This window comes from Sciurus vulgaris, assembly GCF_902686455.1.
Source record: "Sciurus vulgaris genome assembly, chromosome: 17".
Taxonomy (NCBI): Eukaryota; Metazoa; Chordata; class Mammalia; order Rodentia; family Sciuridae; genus Sciurus; species Sciurus vulgaris.
In genome coordinates this window covers 47136982-47151766 of record NC_136478.1, presented here as the reverse complement: position 1 = coordinate 47151766, position 14785 = coordinate 47136982, and the positions used below count along the sequence as shown (strand labels likewise).

At 39.9% G+C, this 14785-nt stretch overlaps 1 pseudogene across 1 annotated transcript; it reads left to right on the top strand.

Annotated features, from left to right (window-relative positions):
- The first annotated feature begins 11151 nt into the window (after positions 1 to 11151).
- Positions 11152 to 11952, top strand: LOC306647652 (RILP-like protein 2; annotated as a pseudogene). Its single transcript has one exon. The product of its transcript is annotated as an RILP-like protein 2 (transcript).
- The last annotated feature ends 2833 nt before the right edge of the window (positions 11953 to 14785 follow it).

Here is a 14785-nt window from a genome sequence, read left to right as displayed (position 1 = left end):
GAAGGAACCCTCCCAAACTCATTCTATGAAGCCAATATCACACTGATACCTAAACCAGACAGAGACTCATCAAGGAAAGAAAATTTCAGACCAATATCCTTAATGAACATCGACGCAAAAATTCTCAACAAAATTTTAGCAAATCGCATACAAAAACATATTAAAAAGATAGTGCACCATGATCAAGTGGGTTTCATCCCAGGGATGCAAGGTTGGTTCAACATCAGGAAATCAATAAATGTCATTCACCATATCAATAGACTTAAAGTCAAGAACCACATGATTATTTCAATAGATGCAGAAAAAGCATTTGATAAAATACAGGATCCCTTCATGCTCAAAACACTAGAAAAAATAGGGATAGTGGGAACATTCCTTAACATTGTAAAGGCCATCTACGCTAAGCCCATGGCCAATATCATTCTAAATGGTGAAAAACTGAAAGCATTCCCCCTAAAAACTGGAACAAGGCAGGGATGCCCTTTTTCACCACTTCTATTCAACATCGTTCTTGAGACTCTGGCCAGAGCAATTAGACAAACCAAAGAAATTAAAGGGATACAAATTGGAAAAGAAGAACTCAAACTATCCCTGTTCGCTGATGACATGATTATATATTTAGAGGAACCTGGAAATTCCACCAGAAAACTCTTAGAACTCATAAGTGAATTCAGTAAAGTAGCAGGTTACAAGATCAATGCCCATGAATCCAACGCATTTTTATACATAAGTGATGAATCTTCAGAAAGAGAAATTAGGAAAACTACCCCATTCACAATAGCCTCGAAAAAAATAAAATATTTGGGAATCAATCTCACAAAAGAGGTGAAAGACCTCTACAATGAGAACTACAGAACACTAAAGAAAGAAATTAAAGAACACCTTAGAAGATGGAAAGATCTTCCATGTTCTTGGATAGGAAGAATTAATATTGTCAAAATGGCCATACTACCTAAAGTGTTATACAAGTTCAATGCAATTCCAATTAAAATCCCAATGACGTACCTTACAGAAATAGAGCAAGCAATTATGAAATTCATCTGGAAGAATAAGAAACCCAGAATAGCTAAAGCAATCGCTAGCAGGAAGAGTGAAACAGGGGGTATTGTAATACCAGATCTTCAACTCTACTACAAAGCGACAGTAACAAAAACGGCATGGTATTGGTACCAAAATAGAAAGGTAGATCAATGGTACAGAATAGAGGACACGGACACAATCCCAAATAAATACAATTTTCTCATACTAGACAAAGGTGCCAAAAATATGCAATGGAGAAAAGATAGCCTCTTCAAACTCAAAATGGATTAAGGACCTCGGAATCAGACCAGAGACCCTGCAGATTATAGAAGAAAAAGTAGGTCCCAATCTTCACCTTGTTGGTCTAGGATCAGACTTCCTTAACAGGACTCCCATAGCACAAGAAATAAAAGCTAGAATCAACCACTGGGATAGATTCAAACTAAAAAGCTTTCTCTCAGCAAAGGAAACTATCAGCAATGGGAAGAAAGAGCCTACAGAGTGGGAGAATATCTTTGCCAATCATACTTCAGATAGAGCACTAATCTCCAGAATCTATAAAGAACTCAAAAAACTCTACTCCAAGAATTCAAATAATCCAGTCGACAAATGGGCCAAGGAAATGAATAGACACTTCACAGAAGAAGATCTACAAGCAATCAACAAACATATGGAAAAATGTTCAACATCTCTAGTAATAAGAGAAATGCAAATCAAAACCACCCTAAGATTCCATCTCGCCCCAATTAGAATGGCAATTATCAAGAATACGAGCAACAACAGGTGTTGGCGAGGATGTGGGGAGAAAGGTACACTCATACATTGCTGGTGGGGCTGCAAATTAGTGCAGCCACTCTGGAAAGCAGTGTGGAGATTCCTTAGAAAACTTGGAATGGACCCTCCATTTTACCCAGCTATCCCACTCCTTGGCCTATACCCAAAGGACTTAAAATCAGCATACTACAGAGATACAGCCACATCAATGTTCATAGCTGCTCAATTCACAATAGCCAGACTGTGGAACCAACCTAGATGCCCTTCAATTGATGAGTGGATAAAGAAACTGTGGTATATATATACAATGGAATATTACTCAGCCATAAAGAATGATAAAATTATGGCATTTGCAGGCAAATGGATGAAATTGGAGAATATCATGCTAAGTGAGATAAGCCAATCTCAAAAAGCCAAAGAACGAATGATATCGCTAATAAGTGGAGGATGACACATAATGGGGGGGAGGGAAGGGTTAGTGTTAGGGTTAGAGTTAGGGTTAGGGAGGGGGGCAAGTATGGAGGAAGGAAGCACTGTATAGAGGGTAAAGAGGGGTGGGAGGGGTGGGGGGAAGGGAAAAAATAACAGAATGAATCAAACAACATTACTCTATGTAAATTTATGATTGCACAAATGGTATGCCTTTACGCCATGTACAAACAGAGAAACAACATGTATCCCATTTGTTTACAATAAAGCAAAACAAACAAGAAAAAAAAAACAAAAAGGAACTGCAGATGGAGTTCAGAGGCAGAGCACCTCTGAGTTAAATCCTGCTACCAAAAAACATAAAAGAAAAACCAAGGATGTAGAAGAAGAAAATAAAATAGTAGAATAAATTAAATTTGTAACCAAATGAAACATACATTTTTTAAAAATTATTTTTAATAATATATTGATTTTTTTGCAAGTGGATGATATATATATATGGATATATATATATATATATATATAATTTTTTTTAATGTGGTGCTGAGTGGTAGGTGATCATGCCACCACTAAACCAAAACCATATCCCCATACAATTATCTTATAGCTTGTCAGAATGACATTAGTATAGCCAAACACAGTTTCTGTCTGGTCACAGTTCACACCTTCTTCTATGAGAAAGCTTTTTTCCTTCATATTTGATAAGCATCTGGAATTTCCATCTTCTCTCAACTGGTCTTTTAGTTTTAGATTTTTTTTTAAACTAATGCATAAACACTGAAAAAGATATAAATTTTAACGATGGAATTTTGTATATGTAGTATATCTTTAAGTGGTAAATTGTAAGTGGGCCATATAAAAATTCTAAAATATTTAGAAATAAAAGCAAAATGCCTTTGCTATACTATCAGTGACTTTCCTTTAACAAATATAAGCAATACATAATAATATAGAAAATAGTATTTTTTTTCATGAGCAGTATTTATCTTGTAAAGGATTTTTTACAGATCCTTCCTATCAAATGTGTAATGATGTTCTCATATAAAATTTTCTTTGGAAAAATATTTTCTTTAAATACAATTTGAAGTCAATCATGGAATGATCACAGGTTTCACATTTGGGTGTTGATGGAATAAAATTCAAGTATCATGTCCAGAGATTTGTGTAATATATGAACGAAAAGAATTGGTAATTGGATTATCTTAGTCAGAGGTGTTTCTTAGTCTGGATCCCAAATACCTGAATCCAGTTATTGGTGGCAGGATTACTTCAGCTTGGAAAAAAAGACAATTTACCTGAAGGAAACTCAAAGGCCTGGATGATTATTTCTGAGCACTTAGGAGTCTTTCAGCACCTGAGTGAATATGTTTTAAGAGGTGTCAGATGTAGCAATATTACAGCACCATCAAATGCACAGCCAAGTGTCTGAGAAGACTTCCAATTCTTTTAAACCTTACTGATAGGGAAAGTTTTTTTTCCTCCTTGGTCATGAATGTTCCAACAATAGGGTTGAACTTGACCGCTCCTTCTACCAAAGGCTGTATTATAGATTTCCCTTGAAATCAAAAGTTTCAATGCATTTATTAAGAACATGTGTGGAACTTATTTGCTTCTGATATCTAGTTAGAAGCAGGCAAACTGGTGAACTGCTTGGTTAAATTCCTACTGTGTTGCTTTCTAAAAAACATGCCAAGGTTCCACATATGGGTTTCTAGCTCATTTTAACCTTGTATTTATGATAGAAATTCTTCTGATTTCCCAACTCCTAACCTGTAGTACTGTCCTACTTTACAAAACACACAAACACTCTGAGGTACTAACTCAACATCAAGAAAAGAATGGTAGTTAACTTCTCATAGGTTTCAGCTTCTAATCCAACACTGATCTGTTGTATTAAAACACTAACACTTAAAGTGACTTCATCTCTTTGCCCTGCTCATGTGGTATTGGACCTTCATTTCACAAAGGAACCCCGGGGCTGCCCTTGGGTGAGACCACTGTGTTTCTCTGTATTTATTTCAAAAGCCTTTTACCTGTATTTGTGAGATTCTGTCAAGAATACAGATTTGTAGTAACTCTGTGTTTTCTTAAAAATGGGTATTCATATACTCAGAGAATGACAATTGTCACAGGATGTTAGGAGAGGGTCATTGGTAAGAGTAATGATATTACTTGATTGTCAGAGGTTACAGTGAGGGAATTATATGAGTTTCAGTTTCCAGAGCGAGGGAATTATATTATTGTCAGATGCCATGGTGAGAATATTATGTGTCAGGCACCAGTGTGAGGGTATTATAGGAGTTTCAGTACACAATGAGGGTGTTACTGAGTGTCAGGCAGAGGTTAAGTGAGGGTATGCTGTGAGTGTAAGAAGCCAAAGTCAGGCCTTTAGGATCAGAGGTCAAAATAAGGGTATTATGTAAGTTTCAGCAGTAAGAGTGAGGGTGTTATGTGTTAGATATCATAGTGACAATATCACATATCAGAAGACAAGTTAGGATATTATGTCAGTATCAGAGGGCACATGGGATAATTATGTGAGTGTCTGAGGCTACAGTGTGGGTATTTTATTGTTCAACCTGTCTAGAGAGCAGTATGAAGATTCCACAAAAAACTTGGAATGGAACCACCATTGACTCAGTTAACCCTCTCCTTGGCAAATACCCAGAAGTCTTAAAATCAGCATACTATAGTGACACAGTCACATCAAAGTTTATAACAGCTCAGTCAGTTCACATTAGTAGCCTATAGAACCAACTTAGGTGCCATTCACCAAAAACATACAAGAAAATGTGGTACATTTACACAATGGAATATTACTCAAACATTAAGAATGAAATTATGGCATTTGCCAGTTAATGGATGGATCTGGAGGCTATAATGCTCTGTGAAATAAGCCAATCCCCAAAAAGAAAAGGACAAATTGTCTCTCTAATATGTGGATGCAGATTCACATTGTAGGGGACAAGATCAGGAGGTTTGCCGGATCACACAGGAATGAGTGGATAGAAAACAGAAGGGAAGGGAACGGGAAAAACAGAATAATTGAATATAAATTTCCTATGTTCATATATGAACATATGACTACAACCACAAAACTGGGTATTTATACTCCATATTTTATGATATTTCAAAATACATTCTACCATCATATATAGCTAAAAAGAACAATTTAAAAATTTAAAAGAATAAAGAAGCAATATTGAGATAATTATATGAATGTCAGAGGCCAAATGTGGATATATATGAGATTGTCAGAGGAAACTGAGGAATTATGTGAGTGTCAGTGACAATAGTTAGGTTATTATGTTAATGTCAGAGTACACAGTGAGGATATTATGAGAAAATCAGAATTCATTTTGTGGGTGTTATGTGAGTATCATTGATACTGTGCCAGGCATTATGTGAGTGTCAGAGGCCAGAATGATGGTATCGTGTAAATGTAAGAGGTTACACTGCATATATTATGTCAGCATAGGAGGCCACAGTGAGGATATAAGGTTAGGGTCAGAGACAACAGCAAGGTTATTCTGTGTCAGAGGTCACAATGAAAGTATTATTTGAGTATCAGGGGCCACAGTGGGGGTATTATGTGATGGTACAAATCATATTGAGGGTATTATGTGAGTGACACGGGCCAACGTGGATATTATGTAAGCATCAGGTGTCCCACTGAGAGTATTATATGATTGACAGGTCATTTTGAGAATATTTTTTCAGTGTCAGTGGTAACTGTTAGGTATCATGTGAGTATCAGATGTCACCGTGGGCATATTATGTGAGTGTCAGAAGTCACAGTGAAGCTATTATGTAAATGTCAGAGACCAAACTGAGGGTATCATGTAAGAATCAGAGGCCAAAGCAAAGATATTATATGTGACAGAGGTCAACTTGATTGTATTATGTGAGTGTCAGTGGACACACTGAGGGTATTAGGTGAGTGTCAGAAGCCACAGTGAGTGTGTTTTTGTTGTCAGAGGTCACACTGAGGATCTTTTGTGAGTACCAGAGGTCATAGTAAGGGTGTTATATCAGTCTCAGTGGTCAGAGTGGGGTTAATATATGACTGTCAGAGGCCAAAGTGGAAGGATTATGGAGTGTCATAGGTCATACTGAGCATATTATGAGTGATACTGGCCAAGTGAGGATGTAATGAATCAGAGGCCACAACTAGGGTATTATGTGATTGTCAGACATCAGAGTGAGGGTATTTTGTGAGAGTCAGAGAAGTGAGAATATTGTTTGAATGCCAGAAGCAATGGTAATGGCATTACATGAGAGTCAGAGGACATGTTGTGGGGATTATGTGAGTGTCTCAAGTCATGCTGAGAGATATATGTAGGTGACAGAAGACAAAGGTCAAAGTGAGTGCAATATGTGAATATTAGAGGCTATTTTGAGAGTATTATGTGAGTTTAGAAGTTCAGAATGAGGATATTTTGTTACAGTCAGAGGGCACAGTGCAGATGTCCTCTCAGTTTCAGAGGCCAAGAGAGGTTATTATGTTAGTGTCAGAGATAATAGAGTGTGTATGAGTTAGAGATGACTATAAGGTTATGATGTCAGTGTCAGACATCATAGTGAGTGTATTATGGGACTTTCAGAGGCCACAGTGAGGATATCATGTAAATTTCATTGGTCAAAGTGAGGCTACTATGTAAGTTTCTGAAGACAGAGTGAAGATATTTTATGTTGTTAGAGAGAACAGTGAGGATATTATTTTAGTTTCAGACATCACAAAGAGGGCATTATATGAGGATTAGAAGTCAGAGTGAGGGGATATTTGAGTAAAAGAAGCCACAGCGAGGGTGTTATATGAGTGTCAGAAGTCCCAGTGAGAATATAATGTGAGTGTCAGAGGACTGAAAGATATGTGAATGTCAATGGCCAGAGTGACAGTATTCTATCAGTGACAAAGGCCACAGTGAAGGAATAATGTGAATGTGAGATGTCAGATGAGGATATTATGTGACTGTCCAAAGACACATTGAAGATATTATGTGAGTGTCAGGCTCTGTAGTGAGGATATTATTTGAGTATAAGAGGCTAGAGTGAAGGTATTGCATGAGTGTCAGTGGTCAAAATAAGCATAATGCATGAGTGTCAGAGGCCACAGGGAGGGTGTCATGTGAGTGGCAGAGGATGCAGTGAGGGTATTTTGTTAGAGGTAGAGGCCAAGTGAAGACACTGTGTGTGGCAGAAGTCGGAGTGATGGCATTATTTGAGGATCAGAGGACACATTGTGGGTTTTATGTGAATGGCTCAGTTCCTGATTAGGGGTACATGTAGGTGACAGATGTCTTACTGAGTGTAATAAGTAAATGTTCTATGCTATTTTGAGAGCATTATGTGAGTATCAAAAGTAAAACTGAAGATATAATGTTGTTTCCAGAGGTCACAGTGTGGATATCATTTCATTGTCAGAGGCCAAGAGATGAAATTGTGTCAAAGGTAATAGAGAGGGTATGTGTGTCAGAGATGACAAAGAAGGTATGATGTCAGTGTCAAAGGTTATAATGTGGGTTTTATGGGAATATTGGAGGCCACACTGAGGATTATGTGAAATTCAAAAGTCAATTTGAGGCCATTATGTAAGTTTCTATAGATGCAATGAAGGTACTTTATGTTATCAGAGGAAACAGTGAGGATATTATGAGTTTCAGACATCACAGTGAGGGTACTATGTGAGTGTCAGAGGGTACAGTGAGAGTATTAGGTGAGAGTCAGATGTTAGGAGAGGATATTATGTGAATGTCAGAGGACACATGGGGGATATTATGTGAGTGTAGGAGGCCCCAGTGAGGGTATTCTATGTCAAAGGCCACAATGAGGGTGTTATGTGAGTATCTGAAGCTACAATTAGTTTATTTTCAACACAGGGGACACAGTGTTGAAATTATGTGACTATCAAAAGTTAGAGTGAGGGTATCCTACTTCATTTACTATAATTACCTTGTAACAGGTACATGCAGCTGCTTCAAGCCTTCATGGCGAAATGCCCAAAAACAGAGCTGATGTAGGCCAGTCTGCAACATAGAAGACATTCAGATGGAACACAAGCCTAAGGAAACATCCTAAAACTCATACATCATTAGAGTATTGCATTTGAAATACTCCTATAAGAGAGGGCAAAATCTGAAATCACAAAATCAAGTGCTGAGAAACAGAAGTCCAGGGACTCTCATATATTCCCAGAGGGATACTACAGAAGACAATTTGCTACATCCTTGCATAGCCAAACATGTTGGCCATATGATCCTGTAATCACATTACTGGCTGCTTATCCAATCCAGTGAAAAGCTTATGTCCACAAAATAACTGGCATATAACAGTTCACAGTTTCTTCATTTATAACTTCCATGAATAGGAAGGAATCAAGATACACTTTAGTAAGTAGTCACATATGTGACTAACCCACCTATACAATTAGGTGTCATTTGACTATAAAAAAGAAATGGGCTAACAAACAAGAAAAAAATGACTGTTGCTAAGGAAAACAGTTGGTCCAAAAAGATAGACCTTTGTGATTCAAACTGGATGATCTCTGGATCATTTGAAAAAATAAACAACAAAAATTAATGGTTTCTGGGAGTTTGTGGGAATGGAAGAGAATGAAGAGACACAGAATGGGGATTTTGGGGTTGCTGAGACTATTTTGTAATATACCATAATGTTGGATATTCAAGACTGGTTTTCTCAATCCTTATGTAGCTGTACTTCTAGTTGACAATGCTGTATCAACACTGGAAATATTGCATGAGTTTAGGAACTTTTTAAAAATACACAACAGTGATTCAGGTTTTGAATAACAGGAGACATGGGGTCTAGTGGCAGCCTCAGGCTTACCCTAAAGAATGAACAGGCCTCACCCACTGAAAACGATAATAGTGTACTGACAGTTAATGAACCACAACCACCCTGTCTTTTTTTAATATATTTACCTTTGAGATTTTGGTGGTCATTTTGTATCAGTAGGTCTACCAAATCCATTCTCAAAATTTTCACTCCCTTCATGGAGGAAAGGCAGGACATAAGACCTCAGGAAACTGACACCCACCCATCCACTACAGCATCTTTTCATCCCTCTGTTCCATAACTAGGATTCCTTGGATGGTAAGAAAACTTTCTACAATATAATTTTTCTTCACTCATGCTTGAGGAGAAAATTATTGGAGATTGGTTTTTCAATAGCCCACCTCACTTCCCACAAGTTATGTATTTAATGTGCATACTCTACTTAACAAATCATGGCTAGAATTTCAGCAAAACAATTTGTGTACTTTGTGGTGCACATAATAGGACAAATAAAGTGTGGCTTTAATTGTGAAACAGAATTCTCAGTCACAGAAGTAGAAGATATTTGGCAAGCCAAAGTTAACAGGAAAGACATTCTTTTCTGCTGTCACTGAGGTGGGAAGGAGAAAGTCCTGCTTGAAAGACATCCCAAGTTCTCACACCATCTGCTTGTGTCTATGGCAGAATCTATACCACGTAGGAAAAAATCTCCAAGTTCTTGTGTGGTCCATCTGGGTTCCAACAGTGCTTCTGTCTTCAATAATTGGAAGAGATTCACTCCACATTCAAGCATGACTCAAGTGAGAGGTAGTGGAAGAGAATAACATGGCAAAAAGTGGAAGATCCAGAGTGATTGATGGAAATAAGAAATACCACAATGACCAAAGTATTCTGAAGAATGCTGAAAATAATATACTCCAACACCCTGAGTCAGATGATTTAAACATGGCACTTCGAGTTGCTTTCATACTGTGTGTGGAAAGCTCAAGTGATTGAATTGAATTGACCTGAAATAAAAGAAAAGAAGTATTTTATAGAATACTTAGCACTCTCATTCACTGTTTTGATTAGATGACAAAATATATCAATTTCAGGTGTTTTTTTTTAAATGTATCATTATACATTTTATGTTACCTGAATTAAATGCACTAAAATTGCCATATGTCATTTATATCTATGCACATGGACATCACAAAATAACAGGGCTGTGTGCTAATGAAACAGTGTGGCCCATGAAATAAAAGGACAGGTGGACCTTTGACAATTATTTTTCTTATCTATTTTGTCAGTTTTATCATGGAAGCACAATCAAATATGCAGAAAGTGCGAATGAAGAAATATGTCAGCTGACTTGATCAATATTTTAAACAATGTCAAATGTCTGTAATGCTACTCTACAGTTTATAATTTTAAAAATCCACATTTTCCAATATCTTAACCAAGTAACTTACACAATTTTGAATATATAAGTGATATCTCTTGTTCATAAATTTTTAAAATTTATATTTTTCCTTTGTATAGAACAGCATGGCCCAAAGAAATAAAAATAATTAATTCTTACTCCCTTATTTTTGAGGCAAATGTTTTTGAACTTGAGACTGGAAACATTTTATGATGCTATATATCTCATATTTAGAAAATATAAATTTTTCTTTTTACAGAGAGATATAAAAAAGAATTTGGTACTGGGGATTGAACACAAAGGCACCTAACCACTGAGCTATATCCATAGCCATTTTTATTTTTCATCATCTTCTACAAGATGGTAATAAATAGTCTGGGTAGTGAGTGTAATAGCACTCTCTTTCATAGCTGGGGGAAATTCCATACATAAAATTAAGGGTTGTATAAAAAATACATGCTGCTTGCAAAACAAGTACTGAAGAACTTTCTAATTTTAAAACTTCCATTAACCAGGCCAGTGGACTCTAGAAAAAGTCATAAGTATACTTCTGCCATCATCTTATGTCTAATAAGAAATTAGGGCCGCGCTGCAGGGCAGGCCCCAGCCGCCGCCACCGGGGCCTCCCGGTTCCTCTTCTCCACTGCGCCAGCTCCCTTCTCCTCCTGGGCCTCAAACCACATCCTGCAGCTTCGATCCGGCATGGTCATCCGTGGGCACCGCCTGCGCCCGCGTCTGCACAGGAGTGGACCCGCGCAGCGCCCTCCAGGGTCCACCCTCCACCCGGTGCTGATTGGGCAGGCGGGGTCCCGGCCAGGCGGAAAGTTCTTGGTGCCTGGAAGAAGTTGTGCTTTTGGAAACTCCGAGCAAACGACTCCGGTGGTGGCCTCCAGGGTCCCGCGGCCATGGAGAAGCCCCCTGTGCGAGAGGAGGAGGATGAGGATGAAGAGGGTGACAAGGCCGGGCCGAGGGCGTCCTGAGAAGAGCCCCTTCCAGCTGACCACCCAGGACGTGTACAACATCTCCTACGTGGTGGGCCGCGAGCTGATGGCCTTGGGCAGCGACCCCTGGGTGACCCAGCTGCAGTTCAAGATCGTCTGCGTGCTGGAGATGCTGGAGGCGCTGGTGGAGAAGGGCAGCCTGGCCTTGGAGGAGCTGAGGATGGAGAGGGACAACCTCAGGCAGGAGGTGGAAGGTATGAGGAGAGGGGGCCCGCCGGCCCCCGAGGAGGTGAACCTGGAACCAGACAAAACGGTGGTGGACCTGACGGACCCCAGCCGGCCGCACTTCACGCTGCAGGAGCTGCGGGACGTGCTGCAGGAGAGGAACAAGCTCAAGTCTCAGCTGCTGGTGGCGCAGGAGGAGCTGCAGTGCTACAAGAGTGGCCTGATTGCACCAAGAGAAGGCCCAGCGGCAAGGAGAGGAAAAGGTGCTGGGGTTTCCAGAGCCTGCAGTGCCGACAGCAGCAAGGAGGAAAAGACCATCATGAAGAAGCTGTTTTCTTTCCGGTCAGGGAAGCAGACCTAGATCGAAGGCCATGACCCCTGACTTCAGACTTGACAACAGCCCAGATGCCTTCCAGACCTTTCTCTGCTGCACTGTGCTTTATAATTTGCTTCTGAGGAAGAAGCCAAGGTTCCCTCAGGCTGCAGAACTGAACACCCTGGAATCTCTGGCCAGGGCTGGAGAAGCAGCGTGAAGAAGTCCTGAAAGCAGGAGTGTGAGATGAGCCACCTCCTGTCTCCACCGCCTGCAGCGTGCAGTACCCCGTCCCTGATGTCCCAGGTCTTCAACACGGGGCAAGGGAGGCAGGGAGAAAGGTATTGACTTTCCAGTGGTGACCTCACTGGTACTTCATGAATATTTGATTTAGCTCATGTGACTTTCTTTATAAGATTTTATATTAAAGTTAAATGACTTTTGTACTTCTTTCTTCCTTTTTATTTCTTCTTCTTCTTCTTCTTCTTCTTCTTCTTCTTCTTCTTCTTCTTCTTCTTTCTTCTTTCTTCTTTCTTCTTTCTTCTTCTTCCTTTTGTACTGGGGATTGAACCCAGGGTTCCTTAACCACTGAGCCATATGCCCAGCCCTTTTTATTTTGTGTTTTGAGACGGGGTCTTGCTAAATTGCTGAGTCTGGCCTCGAACTTCTGATCCTCCCCACTCAGTCTCCTGATCTGCTGAGAGACTTTTAAAATATTTTTTAATTGTCAATGCATCTTTTATTTCTTTATTTATATGCGGTGCTGAGGATTGAACCCTGAGCCTCACACATGCCAGGCAAGCACTCTGCCACTGAGTCCCAGCCCCAGCCTCCGGCTGGGAGACTTTTGTACTTTCTATGACTGTTTTACAGTGGACCTTTAGAATTAAGGCGGTGTGTGTGGCATATGCATCTGTGTGTGTGTGTGTGTGTGTGTGTGTGTGTGTGTGTGTTGCACAATGACATACATTTCAGTGATGCTCCATTATGTTACTATGAAAGAAAAAATGCTGAAAGTATAATTTTTTTTATTTTTTATTTTATTTTATTTTTTGGTACTGGGGATCAAACCCAGTGGCCTTTTCCCAGTGAGCTACATCCGTAGCCCTCACCCCTTTTTGAGAAGGGGCTTGCTAAATTGCCCAGGCTGGCTCTTACCTCCTCATCCTCCTGCCTCAACTCCCACATAGCTGGCATCCCAGGTGAATGCCACCACACCTGCCCCGCAGATTGTAACTGCAAGAGACTATTGCTTTTAAGGCTCATCTTGATTTCTTAATATGTTAAAATGTGAAAAAAAATGTGCATTTAGGAATCTGTGACATGCACCGTGGAGTGTACAGGTGGCTGCACTGTACAAAGAAGTGCATGTGTTCTGGGGGCTTGTCTTCTTGGTAGGTGACCCTGGCTTACTGGACGGCTTTTACCTGCACCATGGATCATCTGATTTGTTCTTTATAAAAAAAAAAAAAAAAAGGAAATTAGAATTTCTTACAAGGGAAAACCCCACATCAAGCAGAGAGGTATGTTCTCGTGGGGTGAGACAGGTGTTCTTGAAATGGTAGAGAAGGATGGGGAGGTGCAACTGGAGAAGTAGGTCAGGGCCAGTTCCTGAAGGAGGGCTTTATCTCACTGTTAGGAAAGGACTGGTAGCAGCTAAGTGACATGATGACAGGTATGCTTTAAAATAATTGAGCACCTGAAACTTTGCCAAGTATGATAACATTAGATCAGATGCCTAAAGATATCATTGAAGTAATAATAATAATCAAAGACAGGTAGTACATGTAGATAGGTATTCAGGTCATAACATGAAAATGGATGCCAGTTTGTATCTGGGAAGTAGAAGGTGAACTCCATCTGGGTGATTGAAATATTGCCTCCAGATTCCTTACCAAAATAACCTGTTCCTGCTCCACCTGTTGCTTAGATAACGTGTCCAGGAGTGGTCTCTCCCTGCAGGTTGTTGTAGCAGTAGCTAATTAATGCTTCCTGGGCTGCAACCTGCCTGACTTACTACACCTTGGCCCTTCCAGTCCACTTGCTTCTCAGCATTTCACCATCACACCTTAATCTCCTGGTCCTACACAGCAAGGAGAAAGAAAAGGGGGAAGAGGGCAGGTGAACAGAGAAAACCTGAAATGTGTGAAAGTGGCAAGATGTTCATACTTCATGGTATACCAAGACACCAAGTTTATGTTACTATTATTTAAATAAAACTTGCTTTCTACACTTGCCTCAGTGAGATTGCCTAATGTTCAAGCTTCAACATTTGAGGGAACAGAATTTGTTAATGATAACTGCGATGTCACCAGTGTTCCATGTTTGTTTAGTGCCTGAATTTCTGGGCCATACCAGTGGAACCACAGCTTTCACCAGAATGGAAGCAGCAATTCCTGGCTGCTTTGTTGACCTTTATGTCCTCTCTGGGTAGAACAAAGTCTGGTACACACTAGTTTTATTTTAAATACATGGGGGATATGTTTCCTTATATAACATTAAATGATAGCACTGTCAAAACCCAGATGTCCTACCACAACCATGCCAAATTATCTTTAAGATAGGGACTTGGCCTTGCACCAGCCTTGACCAGCTTTGCCGATGCAGTGAGTCCCCCAAGGTTGCCCATGTCAAGGGTCAAGGACACCTTCCCCATCTATGCTTCTCTAACTGTCCAGGCACCAGGAAGCCCTTGCCCATGGGTAGGGTGAACTGTGGCATCCTAACAAGCTTCAGCAACTGACATTGCACACCATGTCCTTACCCTCTGTGGACCTCCAGGTCACATCATCTACACAGCAGACACAAGGAGAAGTCTGTGAACATACCTGGGACAATGATCACTCACCAGAAACAAAGTCTCTATGGAGACATTCCCCAGGACCC